This window comes from Agelaius phoeniceus, chromosome 3 (assembly GCF_051311805.1).
Source record: "Agelaius phoeniceus isolate bAgePho1 chromosome 3, bAgePho1.hap1, whole genome shotgun sequence".
Taxonomy (NCBI): Eukaryota; Metazoa; Chordata; class Aves; order Passeriformes; family Icteridae; genus Agelaius; species Agelaius phoeniceus.
In genome coordinates, this window is record NC_135267.1 from 110,273,536 (window position 1) to 110,282,771 (window position 9,236).

A 9,236-nucleotide genomic window follows, 5' to 3' on the forward strand; every position below is an offset into this window, starting at 1 on the left:
GGGAATGAAGGTTCTCAGTAGGATGATACAGGAGCTGTCTGATAAAGTATTTGGATATTTATTTTCTATAGGGTGAGCGTGTGTGTGTGTACTTCTAAAGGATGCAGGTAAATATAGGCTGTAGTTAATTAAATAGTACAACCCAGGTGTGTGGCTGTGAGCAGTGTTAGAGAGGATGGTATAAGTGGGACTATTCACATCAAAATCCATGTGAGAGTTACTTGATGCATCTGTCTGTAGGATCCTTTTCCACTTTCTTACCATTGATTTATTTGGGCTGGAAATTTCCATGCTAAGTGACTGTTACAGGTTGCTGCTTTGATTTTTTTTCTTTTTTTTTTCCTTTTTTTGCATTCCTGCAGACAGCTCAATTGAGGCTCTTTTACAGTGCATAGCCTAGTCTGAGTCTGGGTGCTAAATGAAACAGAGCTCCAATGGGAATGAACATATAATGAAAGATCACACTCTAATACCTTTGTAGGAAGGAGTTATATTAAGCTTGCATAGGTAGCCTTCCCTCTGGCTTTTGGTGACTTTTTAGGTGCTTAATCTCATAAATATTTTTTCAGAGTGCATGTGATATTCAGGAATGGGGTGGACTGTGGGTAAGAAAGTAAACTTGGGCATGACTGAGCTCAGGGATGTGCTTACCACTGCACTGAGGCCTGAGCAATAGCATAAGCATATTTATAGAGGAACTCCTTTGCATATAAGTGTTCCCAGTCAGGAGGCATTAAGCAGTAAAAACAACAGCATGCACTTTATTCCTCAGAACAGTCTGTTTCTAAGCAATATCATTTTCATCCTGTTTTTATGAGAAAACTGTTAGAACCAGATAAATAGATGGCTGTGTTGGTACTTGTTTATTACAGATGATATATCTATCATCTATTGGGAGCGACCTGCTGTGGAGTCACAGGGTTCAGTCTGTGGAGCAGAGCAGGTTGGAGGGGGCAGGGACACCCAGGGCCCCTGGAGCAGCCGAGGGCTCCGTGTCCCACTGGGCTCCCAAAGAGGCTCCGTGTCCCGCCGGGCTCCCGAGGAGGCTCCATCAGCAGCTCCCCTCTCAATGCACGTCTCTGTTTCCTTTTATGACTAGCAGCTGAACATGATGGTGCAAACTAAATTAGCCTGATTTAATTTGCACTCAACTCAGCGGGGGATGTTATAAACACTGATTTACTGTGTGCAGGAGCAGCGTTGGGAGAACCAAAAGCGTTGACTGAGGGAGCGTAGGTCCCGCTTTTCTCAGCGTGTTTCGGAAAGGATGGTCCCTGTCACCCGTGGGAGTGTCCAGGGGGATGTGTGTGAGTGCAGAGTGTTCACAGCAAACTCTGTGGGACATGATGGGAGGGAAATCTCTCAGTCCCAGCTGGGTTTGTTGCACATTTAGGGCTGGGAGTGTGCTGGACATTGCTCCGCCACAGGCTGTGTGCAAAACTGGTGCAGGACACCCAGTTTCACGTTGCAGTTCATTCTAATGTTGTACACATTGTTTTTTCTATCAGATTTTGTACTTATTTACTTCACACCTCTTTAATGCAGAGCGATGTAATTGCAGGGAGATTATTTTGCTATTGATTACTTGATCCAGGAAAGAAACAGAATTCATCCATGCCATGAATCACTAAGCATTTGCAGCAATAAACTTTATTGAGCCATGTGACTTGCTGTTACAGAATTGTAAAGAATCCGTTACTGGAATGATTATACCAAACCATGTACAATTCAAACTGAATTATCTGGCTCACAATAAAATGTTTTTGGCAAGGGCACCTACTCGGACACTGTGAAGCTTTTATATTGCTAACAGAATAATGTTTTCTGGGCAATTCTGAAGATATATTACTCCTCATTTACAATGTGCATTGTGAAAAAAATGGTCTGAAATGCTTCTGAAGGATGCATTCGTTTGTAACCACAGCATTTACAGGGATGCTGAGCTGTGCAGTGGGTGGTATTGCTCTAGCAGAAATGAAAGAAAAGTGGGACTATGGCTTGAGACTAGTATTGCTAATAAAAGTCCTTTTTGAAAAAGGCAGGTGCAAGAATAGCAAATAATGTCTGTAGTGGGAAGAGGAGATGGATGGTGAGGTATATTGTAACATTAAGGCTGAGATGAAATTGAAAGGAACTAATCAACCCTTTGCAAACAAAGTCTTCAGCTAGAGCTTATTGCTGCAAACACACACACCTGAAGTATTTCATGTTTCCTGGATATGGCTGGTGTGCATGTTGAGGGTGCAGCAGATACCAGTCGGCCTCACTGCTCACGTGCATTCTGCATGATCAGGGCTTCTGTCTAGATGGCAACAGGACAGGCTCTACTCTCAAGCCTAGCAGGACTCCAAAAGGTCTGAGACTTACAGGAATGACAAGCAAAGCTGGAGAGGTCATGGCTACAGTGAAGAGCTGTGGCAGTTTTAGGCAAAAAGGGGATGAGCTGTCCTCTGGGGACAAGTAACCATGAGGCAAATCAGCCCAAGATCATGGGCCCTTGTCCTTAGGCAGCTAGGGATGACCACCCTAGAGATACCAAGCGGGCCCAGGTTTGAGATAGAAACTCACAGATTGAGTATTTCTGCCTTTCTGGGTAACAATTAAATGCTGGTGGGACACTGCAGTGTAATTCTCTGTCTGAGGTCATACCTTGCCTTTTACCCGTTTTACAGTGGGGCCACCAGAACTTCTGCCTTATCTAAAAGCACATTGCAATCCTTTGCTAAGAGGCATTCTATTCATGCAAAAGGCTACTGCACTATCAAAGCTGTCCAAGCTGTGTCAGCAGGCTTTGATCACACCACAAGATGCTCTGTGTGGAATGAATAATGTTGCTTTGGTTTTGATTATTAAGCAGTACATGTAATCCTAACTCCATGACCCACAAATGGACCTCTAAAGGGCAAGTTGTCATTGGAGTGGCACCATGAAAATGAGACTTTTGAAGCTTTTGGAAGGAAAAGCCTGTTGCCAGGGGCAGATGGTGCCTGAGAACTGTCCATGAGCAGAGTGGGTGCAGTGTCCCACTGCTGCAGACCTTTGTATGGGGCAGTAATGGGATGAAGAGACAACATGGGGACATGGAGTCAAAGCCACTGCTGAATCCAAGTGTCCACCAGTCCTCAGCCACCCACTCTCCAGTTCTACAACCCCACCAGGAGACTCAATTCTGACAATGGGATTTCAAAATTTGCAAACCTAAGTCTTCTTTTATTTCAGGTCAATGTTTCATGGAAGGCTGGGGAGACTTTTCTCCTAAAGTTAGTCCTGCTAGACTCTGGTTGAATGCAGACCTGTGCTCCAGTGTGGAAGAGGGTGAAAAGCTGGAGTGTGATACAGAGGAACGATGTTTTCATTATTATTCAGAAAATTGAAGGGCAAAAATCCCCTTTGTTAATATTTGCAGTGCCAGGGGGAGAAAGATCAGGTCCCCAGGGTGATGGCTGCTATGTGACACAAGAGCAGGACTTGCTATTTACTTAGAAAATAAGTACTTCTGCAGTTTCCCAGTGGGAGTGATCTGTATTCAGCCTGGGGCTCTGTTAAGAGATAAGATTTGACCTGACCTGAGCCTCCTGAGGTCCTCCTCCCTCTGCATGCCCCAGCATGGCTGCTCTGTAATCCTCCTGCTGCTGGGAACTGGATTTTTCCCCTAAGAAACGCTTCGTTCTTGTTGGCACCCAGGAGCTCAAATTATGACCCCCTCCCCAAGGTTTGGGGCTTGGCAAGAAGCCAGTGCTCTCTGAGTAGTTCTTTTGCACCTCTCTTTGCACATACACCCCCACATATTCCTGTGAACCTCATGCCACCTTCCTTAAAAACTGTTGCAATGCTGTGGTGAAAACGAAGACGAAAAAAATTATTTTTTTCTCTCCCTTGCTCAGGGAGCAGCTCCTAGCAGAATGAAATGCTAACGAGTGCCTTTGCCTTTCCTTCCTGCTGTGTCTTACACTGAATTAGACCTGAAAAGCAGTATCACCAAGCTTGAAGTTCAATTTATCAGTGCAGTCAGGATTGATTTGTTACACTACCTATTCTGGGGAAATGAATGTCTCCATCGCGCTCCCTTCCAGTGCAGGCAGACCTTTGTTTTGCTCACATCAGCCATGTAATGTAGGAAGCTGACATTCCACAGATAAAGGAAAAAACCTACAAAATCCTGACTAATTCTACCCAGCCTGGCAGGGCCAGAGAGTGATGCCACTTGCGAAGGACACGCTTGGCATTGTGGTGGCTGCAGATACCAGGCAGAAGTGCTCTCTACCTGGGCTTATCTGCTACTTTTTTGTTACTGAATAAGTGTTTAATGCCATAAGTGTCCTAGAAAATTATTCTAGGGTGAATTACATGTCCCCATTATCACTATTAATGTTCCAGCTGGACCATTGTGTTGATCCTTGGAACTCAAATCCACAGTAAGAGTCAGGTTGAAAACGAACTTGTTTTTTGTACAAATTTTCAGCTGTTGTGTGAGACAAGAAAAATGGACTTTGCTACTGCTGTTGAAGAGGAAAATTTTCACTCATAATCTAGCACAGGGAATCTCCATTAAGAGAGCAGCAATTATAAATCCAGTTTTCTCTTGCAGCACATTTTGATGAAATATTTGCAATGAACCACATACAAATGTGGGAATTGTGTTTTCAGATTCAAAAGCCCCAAAATGTGATTGCTATGAAGTGTTACATTTTTTAAAGACCTTTTTTTTTTCTTTTTCCTTCCCTAACTTGTCATGTACACATCAAATGTGGAGGGAAGGGTTAAGAGCTAAGCACCCTGCAGAACCATGCAGAGCACTTCATGCTCCTGGAAATGTGGCTATGAGAAGGATGTCTATAGCTGGTGCTCATTAAGCGAGGTGAAATGAAAGAGGTAGTTGCTCTAAAGTAGCTTTTTTTCTTCAGGTAAAAGCAGGATTTCTTTCTCATAAATATGCTGCAGCTAGACATAAATGACTTATTGCTTGAAAGCAGCTCTGCACTGCTGAAGAGCTGGAGCATAAGAGTGAGAAATTCGGTCTTAAGCTAGCCTGAGTGGGTGCTTTCAGCCTGGCTGCTGGCAGCAGCAATGCTGCTTTTTGCCTGGGCTGAGGCTGCTGAGGGCTCCTGCCTCTGCAGCCCCGTGCTGAGCTTCCAGAGGATGCAGGAGTGGGATTATGTCTCTGGGTGGCCCATTACCACAGTCTCTCCCTTTCCACAGCCCTCTTCAAAACCAAAGAGTTAGTTTGGACTACTGCTCCAGAAACCGGGGCCATGCTTGCTCTGTGAGTCTTTGGGTACAGCTCCCCCCCATTAATGGAGTAGGTGCTTTTTGTGCTCCTTTAGAGCATCCACCCCTGTTGACCCTTCTCTGCAGCTTGGGGGTTTATTGTAATTTACTGTGTTTCCTTTTAAAATGAAAAAAGAAAACAATATCAACATCACCCACTCTTCCTAGCTGCTCCTTGATCTCAGAGCTCAGCAGAGTCATAACCCTAGTCTTAAAAACTGTCTCCTCCTTCAGTCTCCTACTCTTAGAGCATAGGAATGCATGTAGCAAAAGACTATCACAGATGGCTGAGGTGTTCCCCTGATCCTCTGGCCAGCATTAACTCCAGCTGTCCATCAGCCCCAGCTCTGCAAACTGATGTCTGAAGTCCTGCAGGAACTGGCTCACGTGGGACCACGTGTCCCAGAACCGGGGTGTGACTGTACCCAGGAGAGGGGTGGCACAGACCACTGGAGGTCTCATTTTATCTTGGAGCCATGCTTGTCTCAGAGCCCTTTTCTGAAACCCAGGTACTGTCCATGCTGGATGCATCCCTTGTGCACAACTTCTGCCTTTCAGTGAGGCTGGGGAAATGTCAGCCTGATGTTAAGATGCTCATCCTCAGGGACTCTGACTCCCAGCCTCCCAACACTCACCAGGCAAATCCAGACAGGAGGAATAACCCTGAGCATCTCCAAAATAGTTTGATCTGAAGGGCTCATTATTTTTGAACAGCTGAATTGAACATTACTGAGAACTCAATTTCCATTTCAGCTTGCTTTTCTACTTGTGCAGGGCAGAGCGTGGGAGCAAGGCTTGGGCACTTCACAGCCTCCCCCATATGGATCAATATTTTCCAATGTGCACAAGTTTCCAAGAGTTTAAACCGCTGAGTTTTGCAGAACTTTAATTGTATCAAATGCAAAAAAGAAAGGGATACTCTATCAAACCAACACATAGCTAAGCACATAAAGAATTTAGGGGATGAATTACCAGAAAATAATTCATATGCTGCAGGAATAAACTGCTGAGTCCAGTACAAGGAACTCCCATTTATTCTTCATTTTTATTTTTATTTTTATGGTTTATAAGTACTTGGAAATACAAAATGGCAAGAGAAGTTTGGTGGTAAGGCCATGTGGAGGTGCCATTCCTCATCACTGCTTTTTAAATTATGAAAACTGTTGCTTTAAATCTGTAGAACATCAAAGAACTTCTGTCAGCTCTGACCACCTGATGGAGCTGAAGGAAGCTGAGAAGTCCACATTACTTTGCTGAATTAAGGTGCCAGAATCTGAGCTAGATAGACACAGCTGTCACTGGAGAGCTTACTGTGACAGGAAATAAGCCCTTCCTGATGCAAGGCAGACATTCTTCCTTTCTCAAATTATTTAAAACAACCAGAGGCAACAGACCCTCTGGTGGCCCATGCTGCTACATATGCCTGAAAGTTAAGATCAGCTGAGAATATTTCTCCTCAATGACCTGGCATATAGAATCATAGAATAATTTGTGTTGGAAAGGACTTTTAAAGGTCATCCAGCCCAACCCTTCTGCAGTAAGAAGGGATATCTTCAACTAGACCAGATTACTCAGAGCCTCATCCAACCTGGCTTTGAATGTTTCCAGGGACAGGTCATCTGCCACCTCTCTGGGCAACATGTTCCAGTGATTCACCATCTTCATTGGAAAACATTGTCTTCCTTATATCTAGTCTAAATCTTACCCTCACTCCCCCTTGTCTTACCACTACCTGCTCACATAAAAAATCCCTCTCCAGATTTCTTGTGTGCCCCCTTAAGGTACTGGAAGGTTCTCCAAGGTCTCCATGGACCAGGCTGAACAATCCCAGCTCTCCCAGCCTGTCTTTGCGGTTGAGGTGCTCCAGCTCTCTGAACATCTTCATGGCCTCCTGTGGACTCACTCTGACAGGTCCACATCCATCTTTTGTTGGGAGTCCCAGAGCTGGTTCAGTACTCCAGGTGGAGTCTCACAAGAGCAGAGTCTCACAAGTAGAGGGAGAGAATACCTCTCCCTGGACACTTGGTGGCTTTGCTTCCTTTGATGCAGCCCAGGATGTGGTTGGCAATATATGAAGAGCTGCCTTTAGTTAACAAAGCCCAGAGAGAAGGTCTCCTGGTTGTTGGTAAAGCTGCTTTCCTCAGAGGCTGTGCTGGGTGTTGTGCCCTTCCCAGGCTGGGTCCAGGAGCTGAGCTGGCTGCTTTGCAGGGCTGAATGGCAGGATGAAGGCCTAGCAGCATCAGCTGAGGCTTTGTGTGAAGCCAGTGTTTTCCTTTGGTGAATAACCCTGGGCATTCCTGCAGCAAGGGATGAGGCTGCTCTGATGTCAACAGGAGGTGGCTGCAGGATCAACCCCTTCTGCATTGCTTGGGTAGCAGGGTGGAAGGACTCCATGGGTGAGCAGCATGGGGGTGGGCACACAGTGTCTCCATCAGTAGCCCAGCTCTTGGGGGCTGCCCAGAATATGCTCACCTGCCCTATTCCTCCCAAACTGAGGCTACTCCTGACTGGTTCTGGACTGTGAAGGGACAGCCAGCCTGGGACCCAAGCCCCTCCCTGCATTCAGCACATGGAGGAAGGTAATTAAAGGAGTCATCCTTCCAAGTCAGGCTTTTTGTACAGCTCTTCAAACCTAGAAACCACTCCTTTTTTTCCTGGCACTAGGCTCAGCTTGCTGAAACAAAGATTAAAAGCCTGGATTCCACTAAAGATTCTTCAGTGGCAGCCTAAACAAGCTCCCTAGAGAAGATTAACTATCCCCTGCACTGTTTGAGCTTGAGCTTTAGCAAAATGGACTGATGAGGAAAACATAGGTAGTACTGCAAAGATGAATTTGATAAAGGTGGGCAGAGCACAGTGGAGGCATGAAAGGCTGGTTAAGTGTTTGCTTTTATGTATAGCTGAGTTCTAGGTCTTTAGACAAGACTTAATCTTTTCTATAAACAAATAACACATTCATTTACATGAATAATCCACATTTCTTATGCAAATCATTTGCCTGCTGCTATTTCTACTGAGAATAATATTCAGTATAATTACCACATTTATTTAGTGAATCTATTTACACAGGATAGCTCTCTCTGTCCATGAACGCTCTTCACCAGAGAAGCCCAAAGAGCAACAGGGGAGGCCAAGCTGCCAGTCATGTGTGCCCTGTGCTTTCTATTTTTGTTCCCATGAAGCATTCTGGGACTGTTTGAGATGTCTGGGAGAGAACAGAAGGATGCCAGCATCCTGCCTCCATCCCAGGGAGAGCACCTGCTGCTAATGGAAGGCAGCTCTCCCCTGCTCACCAGCCTGCTGTTTGAGCTCCAGCTAACTATAATGAGGCAAGGCACTTTGAATAATAACTTTCCTTTGGGTATAAGGCTATCTTAATTTTTTGTGTGTTTAAGTTGGTAATTGCCACAGAGTTTGAAAATCTTCCAGGTTTTACCACTCCTAATTATGTTCTCATGCATATGCATCCCCTGCTTGTGTGCTCATTACTGCGAGGAGATCAGAACCCCGAACGTTGGAGCAGTTCCCTCCAATTATCTTCCAGATGCAGAAGTTCCTGTGAAATATCTCTCCTGCATGGGATGGCCCAAGGTGTTTGGAGAACATCTTGCTGTCCAGAGCACATTTTGCTCTGGGTGGTAAAATCAAGATGGGTTTCATCCCTCACGTGTCTCACCCAGACTGCTCCTGCCTGGTATCTCTCCTTGCTTGTAGCACCAGCCATTGAAATACTTGTTCAGGGGAAGTTATTAAGGTGTCCTAATGGAAAATATTTCAAGTTTCTAGGGCCCTGATTGCCTCTTTACCTGCTCTGTTTGCATCTATTGATCGTTCTGGTTCAACAAGACCCTCTGGGACTAACAAACGCTAACAGGTTTGAATGCATTCATGAGGTTCTATGCGGGGAAAGAAAAATAATGCTGTTGGGCTTCTGACTTGTTCTTGCTCAATAACAGCAAAACAAATGT